Raw genomic sequence first — 14,923 nt, 5'->3', positions numbered from 1 at the left:
ATCAAAGACTGGGAAAAAAAAATCAATGTGGTGGGAGAGGCAGGGCAGCCTTAAGAAAGCCTTTGTGGCTCACTCGAGAGTCACTGGAGAATTTGACCCAGGCACGGGGAGAGACTGAGCCCGAGGTAGCCTCAGTGGAACTTAAGACTGAGCTCAGTAGTGGGACAATGCACAGGATTAAAAGAGAATATGGAGTTGCATTTCTTTTCCCCACTATGGTAAGGACCAACTCATCCTAGACATGTAAAATGATGTAGGCCTTAGAGGGAGGATTTGCTGTGCTATGATCCCCCTGTAAAGGGCATCACAGGCCATTGCTAATTATTAAAAATGAACTCAAGGCTATCTCGAGGTGCAGAAAGCCTGACCTGCAGCCCCTGACTCTACCTTGGGGAAATCCCATCACCTTTCTGGACCTTGGTTACTTGTAAGGCCCAGAGATGCTGTGAGATGCTCACTGGCTGGCTCTTTTCCATGTAGATCACCAGGAGGAACTTACAACTACAAGGGAATTGGCATGTGTGGGTGGGGGTCGAGGAGGCAGGAAGAGTGCCAGTCTCCTGCACATGCTCCCAATTATTTCAGAACCAAGATTTAAAACATCATTTAATAGGGAAAGAAAAAAAATATCAACTTGTCAGTTATTAGAAGGTGGCCTGGGGCTCTGCGTAAAGGCTTTGGTTGTGGGGCTCTGACTTCCGGAAGACTGAGAATCTCCATATGGAGTCATTCTTGGTCATTTCTGACAGGCATTTCTTCCATGTGCCTGCGACAAGAAATGCAGTCCTCAGGGTTGGGACCAAGCTTCTTTTATTCTGAAAATGGCTATTTGTTCTCATTTGTAACTTTCAGTGTGTTTTCTATAACTTGGAAAAAATTGGTGCCCCAAACCTGGCCTACAGCCCAGTTTGGGTCTGAAAGAGACTGTTTTATTATGAAGAATCTTGACTTAGTACAAAGAGCTTAGCGGGCAGCCAGACTCCTGGGGCCTGGTGTTCACTAATATTTTTTCCCCACCATGTAGTTCTTGTTTTATTTTATGTGTAATATTTTACTTGCATGTATGTATGTGTGTCATATATATCCTTGGTGTCCTTGGTGGTCAGAATTGGGTGTCAGATCTCCTGGGACTGGAGGTATGGCAGTGAACCACTATATGGGTGCTGCGGATTGAACACATGGTTTTTATAATAATTTTAGATGCATTTTTATCACTAATTACTACAATCCCACTGTGAAATGCCATCCCAAGAATTCTCTGCAGGAGACCAGGCACAGCCTTCAACTTGAGTAACACACAGGGCTGCTTGTAGTGACTACTCATCAATGTGGCTGCTACTCTCAGATATGGGCCTGGTTTTCTCTTTCTCTGTTTTACTACTGTTGTCATTGTCTCAGTTGTTTTCTACTGTTATGATAAAACACTATGATCAGGGCAAAGTACAGAAGACAGAATTTATTTTGGGCTTATAGTTCCAGAGAGTTAAGGCCCACAATGTCAGGGAAAGTAGGTAGCAGACATGACAGCTGGAAATGAAAGCTGAGAACTCACATCTCCGAAACAAGAAGGCAGAGAGAGAGAGAGAGAGAGAGAGAGAGAGAGAGAGAGAGAGAAACAGAGAGAGACAGAGACACAGAAAGAGAGAGATAGAGAGATACAGAGACAAAGAGAGAAAAACAGAGAGAGAGACAGACAGACAGAGAGAGAGAGCAGGAAATGGCATAAGTCTTTTGAAACCTCAAAGTCTACCACCAATAGGTTTCCTCCAACAAGGCCACACTTCCTTATCCTCCCCAAATAGCCACCAACTGGGGACCACGTATTTAAATGCCCAAGACTTATGGGGAACTTCTCATTCAAACTACCAGTCATGGTAGCCTGCTAAGTGTGGTAGTTGTGGATTACAGTATATATCACATTGTAATGATTTTGTTGGGAAGAAGTTCCCATTTACAGAGTTTACTAAGTGCTGACTCTGCCATTTGCAGTGTTCTGTGAAGTGGTATACTTCCATTTATGCTCATGATCTCAGACTGGTCCTTCTCATACTCTGCAGAAAGGTGACAAACAGGATAGACAAGGTAGGAATCTCACACACTATCTCATAGCTCAAGAGTTAGGGTTGTGTTTAAACCATTGACTTAAATTGTCTTATAGAAAATATTTGAATATAGACCAAATACATACATGAATATATGCTGTCTGAATTTGCTTTCTATTGCAGTGATAAGTACCATGACCTTTAAAAGCAGCTCGTGGAGGAAAGGATTTATTTTAGTTTACACTCTATAGTCCATCATGAGGGAAATCAGGCCACAACTTCAAGCAGGAACCTAGAGGCAGGATTTGAAGCAGAGATCATAGAGAAATGATGCTTATTGCATTGGTCCTCAAGGCTTGCTCAGCCTTCATTCTATATACACCTAGGACCACCTACCTAGTGATGCCACCATCACAGTGAGCTGGGCCCTACCACATCAATCATTAATCAAGAAAATTTCCCATAGATTTGCTTACAGGCCAATCTGATGGAGGCATTTTCTCAGTTGAGGATCCTTTTTCTAGAAGACTCTGGCTTGTGTGAGTTGACAAATGAACCCGTACTTTCTCTGTACACGACTCACTCCATGAAATACTCATTGGCTGTCAGATAGTCCATGTCCGGTGCTCTCCTAAAATCAGGGGAGAAAAGGGTACATGCCAAGGCAGACCTTTGATGTCTGTGAAGGAGGCAGGGAGGATACAAAACCAGGTAAATTCTTTTTCTGCTCCAGTTGACAGAAAGGAACTTTATTGAGCCTAGAGGTCCTGAACCAGGCAGGCCCCAGCGTTATTTGACCTCCTCCTTGGGGTTTCAAGTTGTTGGTGTGACACACTTGTGACAGTTGACAGAATGTAGGCATGCACAGCGCTTGTGGCAGAACATCTTGTGAGCTGGGCAAGTGACACCTCAGTGATGCACTACACAGGCACAGCACCAGGTGCGGGGTGTATGGTGTAACTGGACAAGGTGCGGCCATTCCCCAGCTGCTTATCAGTGGATGTCAGTCACTGTGGGGGTGACACAATGTCTTTCTTATCTTGGATCTTGGCCAGTGATGCTGCTGGACTCTACCTTGAGGGTGATGGTTTGTCTATTAGGGTCTTCACAAAGATGTGTGTGTTCGCATTCTCTTAGTTGCCTCATTGAGGAGAATGAGAACTCTATTATTTCTTGAAGATTTATTAGTTTATGTGAATATGGGCCTGTGTGTGTGTGTGTGTGTGTGTGTGTGTGTGTGTGTGCTCACAGAGGCCAGAAAAGGCAATCTGCTCTTTTCTTGTAGATAAACATAGCCAAATCCTTGTCCTTGGAAAGAACAATATTTTAAGTCTGTTTATTTGTTTGTTTTTAATTTTACCGTGCCTGTGTGTAGGTCTGCTTACAACACACTGGCAGGCCAGAATTGGGTATCAGATTCCCCACAACTGCAGTCACAGATGTTTGTGAGCCACCATGTAGATTCTAGGAACCCAGGTTCTCTCCAAGAGCAGCAAATGCTCTAAACCACTGAGCCATATCTTTATCCTCTATATCCTAATAACTAGACAATGAGTTTGGGAAGTGGGTGCTCTGGTTTAGGGTAAGCCCCTGGGAGGCAGGCTGGTAAGGTAACCCAAGGGGTAAGAGGGTCCATGGAGTTCCAGAGAGAAGGCTAGGGTATCGGGGGTAGAGGTAGTAGGAAAAGAGGGAGAGAGAGCAGAGTCCCTGGGGTCAGCAGACTCTGATCTTGAAGGGCCTGAGACTTTTGGGTGACAAAGACAACAAGAAGGAATTGAAAACCTCAATAACCCAAGATAACACAGGCGGTGGTGAGAGAAGCTGACACACTTACTTAATCCAACAAGCCTGGGCAAACAGACCTTCATAAAGACTCACACTTCATAAAGACCAGCTGTGAGACTGCATCCTGCAGTCATCTTCCATCTTCTTGAGCATCGTGAGGATGACTACACAATCCTGGATGCTTGTGGTTGCCTCTGTAGTGACAGCAGCATTCTTCAGTCTAGTCTCATTGTTCAGTGCTAGAGCATATAGGCTTCACGGGTCTCCTGTCCAGTCTTTCACTGATCATCCTTGTGTTCTGTATCACGGGGACAGACTTTTCTTTTAATGTTTGGTTTATTTAAACTGGCTGTAAGAGGCCCTACCTCACAAAGGAGGCTAGGAGCTGGGAGGCTAAGCCAGGCAGGGATATTCAAGAAACCCAGGTAAAAAGAACTCAGTTGATCACCCAGAGTAGTGTTAAAGGCAGGCCATACACTAGAGGCCAGGCTCCATAGACCCCAACTCCATCATGGCCATGAAAGCTTGCTACATCCTCACTGGAGTTGCCCAAGCTGGGACAACCATATCTGGATACCCCTGTGACCAGTTCCCTAGGCTATAGTTACAGCCCTCATAGGGAAGACTCCAGCTTCCCTCACAGCTGGCTGCCTGTAGGAGTTAGAAGGGGGACGGGATTACAGGCAATTCCCTTGCAGTGTTTGGATAGGACCTGAGTTCCAGTTCTTTTTGTCAGTTGCTCTTGCAGGTACAAGATGTATCACTCAGCACTGATAGTCCTTTTTGCACAAGGTCATTCAAGAACCCACACTTCTAGGGTCACCGATCAGATCTAGGGTCTCAAGTTAAGGGAGCACTCCTAGAAGCTGGAGTCTTGGCTGATCTATCATTTGCAGTCTAGTGACATCTCTGAACAGTAGTCCAGTTCAATAGTATCTATTGGTAGGAAATGTCCTTGCATCCTTCCTGGCTATGCCAATGGATTGGTAGGAATTCTTCTAGGGACTGTGCTGCACAGTTGGATTGTCTTCAGGACTTGCTTTTCCTCCTGATGCTTGGTTAACTACAATACAAACATTGAGAAGTTCAGCCCTAGCTACTGTAGTCCCAAGCTGATGCCCTACTGGCTACCCATACCAGAAGAAGCAATGGCTGTGTTGTCTCATAAGGTGAGCCATGTTAGATCTCTCTCATCTCCAAGCCCAGGTCATGGAAATTAGTCATGCTGGTGCCTGGGTGATCTTTCAGCACCAGCTCTGGGGGACAACAGAGCCTGACTGCTTTGGGTGGCCCCAAGGAAAGTACCTAAGTTGGACACCTATGTGGGGACTGCCAGCTTATATGACTTAGTAAGAGTGTAGAGAAGATAGAGGCCAATATATAGGTGAATGCCAGGGGAGGAGGAGAGGAAAGAGTCTTACTTTGAATTAATTATTTGAACTTGTGTCCTCTGGTCAAGTTACTGGTTGGCATCATCTCTTGTGTTTCCACAGGGACTTCCCCAAGCAGAGTAGGCAGTGTTGGTTTATAGTGACTTACAGCCATATAGTTGACCCAGTCCCAGCTTACTCTCATCCTGTATACATTTTAAAGACTTTGGTAGTTATAACATAGAGAGAATTTAACACTAATAGTTAAGAAAGCTTGGTTGAGTTTTTGCTCAGTCACTTCCCTGCCACGTGGTTCAGGTGAAGTGTAGAACCTCTCTATACCTGAGTTTAGCTGGACCTTTCAGATCATTGTAAGCAGGAGACAAAACAAAAATGGATTTATGATTTAGAGTTCCCCTCCTGAGTAATATCAACTCTATGCTGTCTCTAGTTCATCTTCATTCCATCTTAAGACTCATCCTGGCCAGGTCTCATCTCTGTGTGGAAAGGATTCGCATCAAGGAGGCTCAACCATCCATCCTTCAGAAACCATGGTCAGTTCTTTCTACCAGCACTGGTCTCTTAGGCTATCCTTCAGAGACATGCTGGCTTTCCTCTCTGGGACATCATTCCCGATAAGGTCCCCTGTCCACATTCTATCCTGCCCTGTGTTCTTTTCTTTACAGCATTCATAGAAGTTTCCTATGTGCTGCTATCACAGATGACCAAGCAGCAGTGAGTCCGCAGTTCTGAATGTCAAAAGACAAAGTCAGTTCCATCTTATCTCTGCTCCATGGGGTGCACAAAGCCACCTCCAACTTTTTATATGGGAGCTGGAGATCCAAACTCAGATCCTCATGGTTGCACAACGAGCACTTACCACTAAGCCATCTACCTAGGCCTTTAGTAGTATATTTTATATCCCTTCTAGATTACAGTAAAGTTCATGTGGAAGGGGATTTTGTTTTGTTTACCTTAAAAACGCGAAGAAATATTTTACCTTCTCAGTCTGCTGAACTGGGGAAGTGAATTGAAAGTCTTTTTGGTTTAAGGTGAGGTTTAGTACACATGAAGAATATAGTTGCTGCATGTGTGAATGGCTTTTCTGTTTGCCTGACTTCCCAGGAGATATGAAAGTATAATGACTTATAAGTCTCTTTAATTTGTATGACTTCTTAGACAATTGCAAATGCCAATTTTCATACCTCATACTCCAGTAAACTATATCAATCTATTGCTTTCTAAGGATGCAATGGAATCGAACCACTTGGTGTGATATGGTTGCCATATAATAGATGTATAATTGTCCCTTGCCCAGCAGGGACCAGCTCATTAACATTTGTGTGGAATATTAAACTATTGAATATATTAAACATCTATACCTTACCAGTAAGTTTGTTTCCTATTTATTATTTCCAGTTTTTTGATAGGAGGGTCTCAATATGTCCTCCAGGATGGTCTTGTACTCCTGGCTCAAGTGATTCTCTTGCTTTGGCCTCTTGAGTAGCCAGGACTATAAATATTCATGACTGTGTTCACCTCCTGTTTATTTTGTACTTGAGAATGACATCTCTAGAGTCTCTGTTTACATGGGACTTCTCAACAATCATTGCAAAGGCTCAGAGATTAAGGGCTCTCACTTGTGTCTCCCCAAAGAGAGGGGAAGAGGGTGGTTTGAAGAGATATGGATCCTGGAAGAAAGGATAAATGCTTCCAAGGTAGGACAAATGTCTCCTGTTCTCCCATCCCCTCCTTGGATGACTCACACTTTAACCAAATCTTTGAGGTGATAGCTCTAAGTCCTTCCCCTTTGTGTTGGCCAACATTCTGTCATGTGACTGTCATATAACTGTGACATGACAGACAACCTGAAGTAGGAAAGGTTTAGTTTGGGTCACATTTTTGAGGTTTCATAGATGCTCTAGTCTATCATGGGAGGGAAAGAATGGAGCAAATGGGGCATCTTACCTCACAACAGCCAGAAGAGGTGGGGGCTGGGGGAGTGAAGAGGAGGAGAAGAGGCTAAAGAAAGAGAGAGGCAGATGTAGACAGAGTTGCTAAAGTACTGATATTCTCATCAAGGGCACACTCCCAACTTCTGCTGGTCCCTCTTAAAGATTTCTCTGAATAGTAGCTGCGTCCCACAGGGTGTTGGGAGATATTTGCAAAATCTACAATACTCTTCCTATAGGCAAGATAATGTCTGAGAACTTGGGCCCTGCAGAAGTTTATTCTTGGCAAACAAACTTCACCTTAAACATCACCTCCTAAGTAGGAATATTTACTAGAAGCTGTGACTTGTGAGCATATATTCACAAAGTATGCATCCATTCAAGGGTGGAAATGGGTGGTACCTTACCAGGTTTTCTATGAGTTGGTGAGAAAAAGATGATGCATTGGGATAATAAGTAGAAAACAAAGCACTGGAATTTAGATGGTTTTATTAATCACTACACATTCAAAAACCAATCTGTAATCGAATTGTATTGAGGGAACTCTATGCAGGGCATCAGGTTTGCTACAAATCCATCTTTTCCCCAGGAACTTTTAGGGCTAGTAAGAGATAAAGTAAAACCAGGTTATCTTCAAAAATCCTGCAACTGATGATTGTATTGAAAGATGACCTTGTCTATCTTCTTCTTCCAATCCAACCCACATTGATGGGAAGAACTCTACCAAACTTAGTGTAGCAGCTGTGTGTGGGTGTGTTAAACCTCTTCATTTTTATCTTAACCATGCCCATGTATGCACACTTCTCCTAAGTATGAACATTTGCCAAGTCTTGACTACATTCAGTGGAGACATGTCAAAGGCAATGAGATCATGCTCATGTGTTGTATAGGAGTGTGCCGTTCCCCTTGCTTAGAATCTCTCTCTGCTATCAGCTTTGGAAAAGGGAGATTCCATGTATCCTATGGACACAGGAGTAGCATGTTCCCAATTCCTATGAGTGTGGGCAAATCTGTAGATGAAAACCCAACCCTGAAGAGAACGGAGCCCTGGTCAACATCTTGATTGCTATCTTGTGGGACCATGCACCAAACTTTTAAAAAATTGTGAGGAAGTCTGAGGAGGTGGCTCTGTGGGTAACATGCTTGCTGTGCAAATACAAGGACCTGAGTTCTGATAGCTGTCACCCACAGGGAAAAAAGCCTGGTGTCCTGGTTGCCCAGTGCTCAAGATGTGGATGGGAGCAGAGACTGATGGGTCCCTTAAACTCACTGGCTAGCTCATTTAGCTTAAATGGTAAGCTCCCAGTTCAATGAAAGACTGTCTCAGAAAATAAGGATTATTAGTGATCAAGCCAGTGTAGTCAGCCAATGGGTTCTCCTGGAGGGAGTGATGATTTTAAAAAAAGACAACACTGTAGCATGACCCCAGCTGGTTCTGAGGCTGAATCGGGTTTATTTTTTCCTAGTCAGCTTTTATACCATTTTAAGTACATACAAAAAATAAGGTCAGTTCTAGGTTAAGGAACAAACAAGGCAATAAACACAAATAGTCAAGGAACAAATAAGGTAATAAACAGTCTTGATTTTGAAAGACCCACAACGTGAGGACTCCCCCACGTTCTGACTCAGGAGAGGCGACACCCCAAAATCACCCACAAGAAACGGGTCTTGCTGCAAATTGCAAGAGGATTTTTTTATTCGAGAGCGCTCTCGGGCCCGTGGTCATATACCACGCAGGGGTAGAGGACCGTGGCGCCCCGAGTAGCTGGGTAAGGGGGTATTTAAAGGAAGAAACCACAACTTAAGGAAGTGGGGAGGGTGTTGTTGGAAGATACCAAAGATACCAGTTAAAAGTCACAAGGAAGTGTAAAGTTACAAGAGTCACAAGGAATACCTGGTAATTGTTAACTCTCAAGACAGCTTCTAAGAGCCCCCAACAATAGCACATTTGCATTGCAGTTTCTGGGTGACTTTCTTTGAATGAGCACTCTTTGAACCCAGGAAGCGGGTGGATGGAGGAATGTCGCTATTTCTTTTATGATTAGCATACCTTTACAAAGGCCACATTCCCAAGCCTGGGCCTAAAGGCCTAGAATTCAGTTTTTACGTTGTTATACTTTCAATTTCACTGTTTCTAGAGGCTTATCAGGATGACTAAGATATCTGAGCCTACTTCCCTGTCTTAGCCCAAAGTCAAATCCTGCCTGAAGCCTACTTCTTTGTTCAAGCCCAAAGTCAGATTCCTGCCAGAGCTTACTTCCATGTCCTCACCCAATGTTAAACTCCTGCCAAGTCTCTAGAAGTGGCCCCAAAAGCTCTCCACACATTATCCTCTGGCCTCTACCTCTGCACAAGTGCATGCATACTCCTCCATACACATATAGAGATGAAATACATGTAGACTCACAATATCCAACATGTATATACATATAAAATGATGAGATGATACATGTATGTTCATTTAAACTGCTAAATTTGTGTTAATTTATTACACAACAATACAAAGCTAGTATCATCTCCCAACCTATCTCCTGGCATCCCCCTGCCTCCATAGCCACACACATACAAACACACACCAAAAGTATGATTTAGTATTAATTTTACCACTGGGTAGGGAAAAAGAGGCAAGATGCGGATCTTGGAGTAGAGGATGGAGCCGAGGGTGCCTCTCCAGGATAAAGAGTTCATATCTGAACCCAGAATTCCTAGGGACTTTGTAACCAGTATAATTTTCTCATTATTGTGGCCAAGTACCTGGCAAGAAGCAACTTTAAGCAGAATAAACTTACTCGAGATCAAGGTTCAAGGAATATCTCCTGGGGAAGGCCGGCTTTCACTGTGGCGGTAGGAGGCTCCTTGCTTACATCCGGCCAGGCCAGGAAGTAGAGACAGTGGAGTGCCGAACTTACCTCCTTGCCTTCCTGCTTTTACTCAGACCAGAATTCGGGTCCGGGCTTGTGATGGTGCCCTTTCCACATCCAGGGTGAGTCTTCCTCCCTTAGTTAAACTTCTCTTGAAACACCCTCATGGATGCACTCAGAGGTATGTCTCCCCAACATTCTAGGTTTTAAAAATCCTACTCAATTACGTACCTGCATGTGTGCCTACCTGGGTTCAGGTGCCTGAGAAAACCAGGTGTCAGATCCCATTGTAGCTTGAGTTATACGCAGGTGTGAGCCACCAAAATGAGTGCTGGGAACTGAATCTGTAGTGCTGTAATCACTGAGCCATCTCTCTAGCCCCTCTCTTTCTTAAAACAGTCAAGACGGCAATGGAAATTAACTGCCATGGAGGGGTATCTGTGAGGGCTAAAGTTATGTTTTAAATTAAATTACTGTGCTTAAGATCTACAAAACAAAACAAAACAATACAAAACAAAATTGCCTCTAACCTGTAAGCCCTACTTACCCAAGGGACAGATAATTTACTAGAATGCTAGGGATGGTAGGATAAGCCAATTTTCACTCCAGTAAACAAGATTGGTTGTGCCAACTGCACACACAGGACGTGTTTGATCACACGTAGGTGGTAGGCACATAGGAAGAATGTCAGGATGTTTGCTTGCCCCTGATTGGATGAAAGCAGAAGTAGGTGGGCTTTGCCTTTATAAGTGCCTGTCTAATGTAATTCAGCAACATTCTCTGGGAATACCAGGTATGGGCCTGCCTACTGTTCATCTTCCTGGCAGTACTTAATAAAAAAATTAAAATCAAAATCAAAATCAAATCTGGCTTTAAAAAATTGTGGTAGCAGTTTTCTTTTCACCCAGGGAGTACACGATCAATGAAGGAACGACAAGCTTTAGATCTCTTAGTACTAACTCTCCTCCAAATGAAGGTGAGAAAGGCTGGCTTGTTTAGCCACAGAGACAAAGTAATCGCCAGTGCTCCCCCCAACCCCCCCCCCCCCCCTTGCCTCTTCCCAAACAAGGAACTGCTAGTCTGAAACTTTCTTCTGATATTCTCCACCAGTTTCAAAGTTTGTGAAGATAAGTGGAATGAATACATTATTGGCTCTTAGAAAGTCTGCTTCAGAGATAATCCAAACAAAAGGCCCCAGAGTTCCCATCTTCCAGTTGACTCCTTCAGGGAGCCGGCATTTGATAGGCAAATGAAGCTTCTGGGTGGGCAATATGCCTCAGGCACATAGGCAGCTGGTCTGGCCCGGGTAACTACTTTATTCAAATGATCTATTTTTGCCAGAGTTCCAGCTTTGTTCTGATAGACTCATTTTCAGTAAATACGAGAGAAGAAATATATTCTTGTTACACAACTGTGTCATTTTAACACCTCACTCATCACGGGGTCTCTTCTTTCGTTCTTTCTTGGCGCTCTAAGTTCTTAGATGGTTTCCACTGGGGAAAGTGGAGGGGAGTGTCTTTCCCAAGTCACAGAATGCTCACTGCTGCTGTGCTCAGTGCTGTTTTCCTGACTCCTGGCTATCTGTGTACCATTTTTTATCCACTTTCGATGTTGTTCATTTTTTCTATTGTTCCTCATCTTTTCCTTCCTTCACTCTGCTCAGGGTTATATCTGCTCAGCCAGCAGTTGGTCAGCAGCCACTCTGAGGGATGCAGTGAGCATCAAAAGGGGTTTAGAATTAGCCCCATCCCTCAGTGGCTAACAAGTACAGGGACCAACCGACAAAGCCTGGTTCATCCAGTTCCCTCTGAGATGTTGACAGCCTTTTGTGGTGGCTCCACCCTGGGCTCACAGAGGACACTCCTGGCCTCTGCCTCACCTCTCAGATTTCCCTTTTAACAAACAGCTGTCCATTCAGTTCAGACCCTGAACGCCAGAACCAGAGTCCCCCTTTTCCTCTTCCCCATGAGTCACCTGGTCTTGTCCATTCTGTGACCTTAGAGTTCTAATCACTGGGCTCAGGGACACCCATGTCCCTTCTGCTATGATTATTACAGTTGCCTCATGAGCAAGTTTCTATGGCTTTCCTTCATGTTCTTCGGTCTGTTTTCCAGAAGCCGCTGACATTGGTTTCAAGGGCCGCCTTCTTGACCTTCTTAAATGTCCCTTGCTTCCCAGTAAGGGTTCCAATCTCCTTTCACACCGAGGTGTCCTCCACTTCAGGGGTGACAGTCTTACCAGGTACAGGCTCAACTAGGGAGGGTGTAGGACTCCATCTGCAGTGGGGAAAGACTGGGGAGACTTACCTCCATCTCAAGCTTGTTTGAAGAATACTCAAAACTCTGTCAAGTCCTCTGTGTTCTTTCTCCTGTGATCCTGTGTGGCTGGCTGAATTCCTGCGACTGACACTACAGACTCTCTGTGACCCTCCCTGGGCAGAGAGCTTAGTGGGGCTGTCCAGTGGAAAGTCCCGCCAGTTCTCCAAGTCACAGCTTTACTCAAAGGGCCTCTAGGGGTGCCCCAGGTCGCAGAGAGATTCCCTGAAGATCTTCCCCCTTCCTTTCTTCCATCTCTTTCTTCCCCTTGTGGTTTTTCTTTTCTCAGGTATATGTGTGTGTTCACATGAGTTGGTACCCTGCATGAGGGAGCCAGCTGTCTTCTATTGCTCACCCTGCTCCCACCTGCCCCTCTTTTTGAGACAGGTTCTCACAAAGATCTAGATGCATCTGCATCCTGAGTGCTGGGATTAGAGATGTGCCCCATCAGGCCTATGTGTTTGTGTGTATATATTTCATTCTATGTGTTTAGGTGCATATGCCATGAGAGCATATGCATTTGGGTACAGGTGCCCATGGAGGCCAGAGGCCTGGTGTCCCCTAGGGCTGGACTTACAGGTGATTGTGAGACACTGAAGCAGGTACTGGGAACTGAATTCAGGTCCTCTGGAAATGTAGTACACATTCTTCACCTAGGGAAACAGCAGTCTCCCTGCCCAATGACACCCCTGTAGGACCAGGGTTTAGTGTCTCATGCTGCTGGGACAGCTTCAGGAAGGGAAGACAAGTGCTCGGCCCCTCTGCTCCCCTCTGCTCAACTCTCTCCTTGCATACTGGGGACCCAGGGCCAGGTTCTACTGTTTTTGTTTTTGTTTTTTCCCCAGCTTAACCCATGCCTGCTACTCAATACCTTGGGCAGCTTTGCAGAGTCACCCATAAGCACAGAATGATATCAAGTATTCCATTACAACTGGCTTCTGCAGGGTTCCCAGTTTTTCCCTACAATGGCAGGCACTTCATTACATGCTCCCACAACCCAGGCTAGTTCTTCCTTCATTTCATTCTGAAAACAGCAACAGAGAGGTGGCTCACAAACTGTCTCCAGTTAAAGATACAGAAATCACTAACTAACTAACTAACTAACTAACTACAGAAAGGCTTACTGGGAACCCAAGCTATAGATACTAATGAAGCACTAAGAGTTTATGTTCTGGAGAGACAGAGTCTGGATATCAACCCTCTGTTTGGGATATGCATTGGAGAGTTCTGGAACCATCTATGTATGCATGGAGCTGTGCTAGTCAGTGTCTGTGTTGTATGCAAATGAAGCCAGCTCTAAATCAGATTCAAATCAGGGTTGGAGAGGAGGTTGATATTTCACAGATTTGTTGAAAAGATGAAATCAGGTAATAGCATGGCATATGGCACCTAGAAAGTCCTAGACATGTTAGGGTTTTTAAAACGATTTATTTATTTATTTATTTATTTATTTATTTAATGTATATGAGTACACTGAAGCTGTACTGTGAGCCTTCATGTGCTTGCTGGGAATTTGAATTCAGGACCTCTGCTCGCTCCAGTCGACCCCACTTGCTCTGGCCTAAAGATTTATTTATTATTATAAGTACACTTGTAGCTATCTTCAGACGCACCAGAAGAGGGCATCAGATCTCGTTACAGATGGTGGTGAGCCACCATGTGGTTGCTGAGATTTGAACTCAGGACCTTTGGAAGAGCAGTCAGTGCTCTTAACCACTGAGCCATCTCTCCAGCCTGACATGTTAGTTTTGATGCATCATTAACATCTTACTGTATGCTATTTGTCTTGTGTGTGTAGGTGCATGTGCACCTATGTGCAAATCCGTGTAGAGGTCAGAGGTCAACCTCAGATGTCATTCCTCTGGAGCCATCCATCCTGTTTTTGAGATAGGAGCTCTCTTTGAGATCTGGTTTACTGGTTAGACTAGGCAGGCTGGCACTGATCCTCAGGGATCTTTCTTTCTGTCTGTGCCTCCCCAGGGCTGGAATTATAGGTGCATTCTACCATGCTCGGTTTGTTATGCCGGTGAGGATGTTTGACCTCTGATCCTCATGCTTGTGCAGTGAGCACGTTAATGACCGAGTCATCTCCCTGCCCCAGTGTTTATCTTTTCTTACCTGTAGCTGTGATTTGAAATAAAACTAAGATTAGCCTTGATTTCATGTATTCTTTTGATTTTTGAGACTTGATCTCCAGAATATATGGTCCTCTATTCTCTCTCTCTCTCTGTCTCTCTCTCTCTGTCTCTCTCTCTCTCTCTCTCTCTCTCTCTCTCCTAAGCAGCTATTGCTAAGAGGGAAGAGGCAAATATGTAGCTTCTTAGCTCAGCTTACAGACAGGCTGCATTCGTTCTCTGGAAAGAGTAAGCAAAACTAAATTGAATTTACCTCTGAATCCTTATTCACTCCCTGTGGTCATTTACAATATTGTGTAAGAAGCATTTCATTTGCAATATTGTAGAACAGGCATAAAATAAACTCTAGCCCCGTCAGTTATGCCTTAGCTTCCCTATCACCTTTGGTTCCCGGGTCTTGTCTGAATCGATGTAACCATGACTGAGTACCTACTACTCAGAGTAGCTACTGGGCATACAAGAA

At 44.4% G+C, this 14,923-nt stretch overlaps 1 long non-coding RNA gene across 5 annotated transcripts in view; it reads left to right on the top strand.

Annotated features, from left to right (window-relative positions):
* The window catches only part of Gm35818, a 50,474-nt gene that overhangs the window by 19,539 nt on the left and 16,012 nt on the right, over nucleotides 1–14,923 (top strand). The window lies entirely within an intron of this gene.

Source organism: Mus musculus, chromosome 12 (genome assembly GCF_000001635.26).
Source record: "Mus musculus strain C57BL/6J chromosome 12, GRCm38.p6 C57BL/6J".
NCBI classification, from domain to species: Eukaryota; Metazoa; Chordata; class Mammalia; order Rodentia; family Muridae; genus Mus; species Mus musculus.
This window is presented reverse-complemented; position numbering and strand designations above follow the sequence as displayed.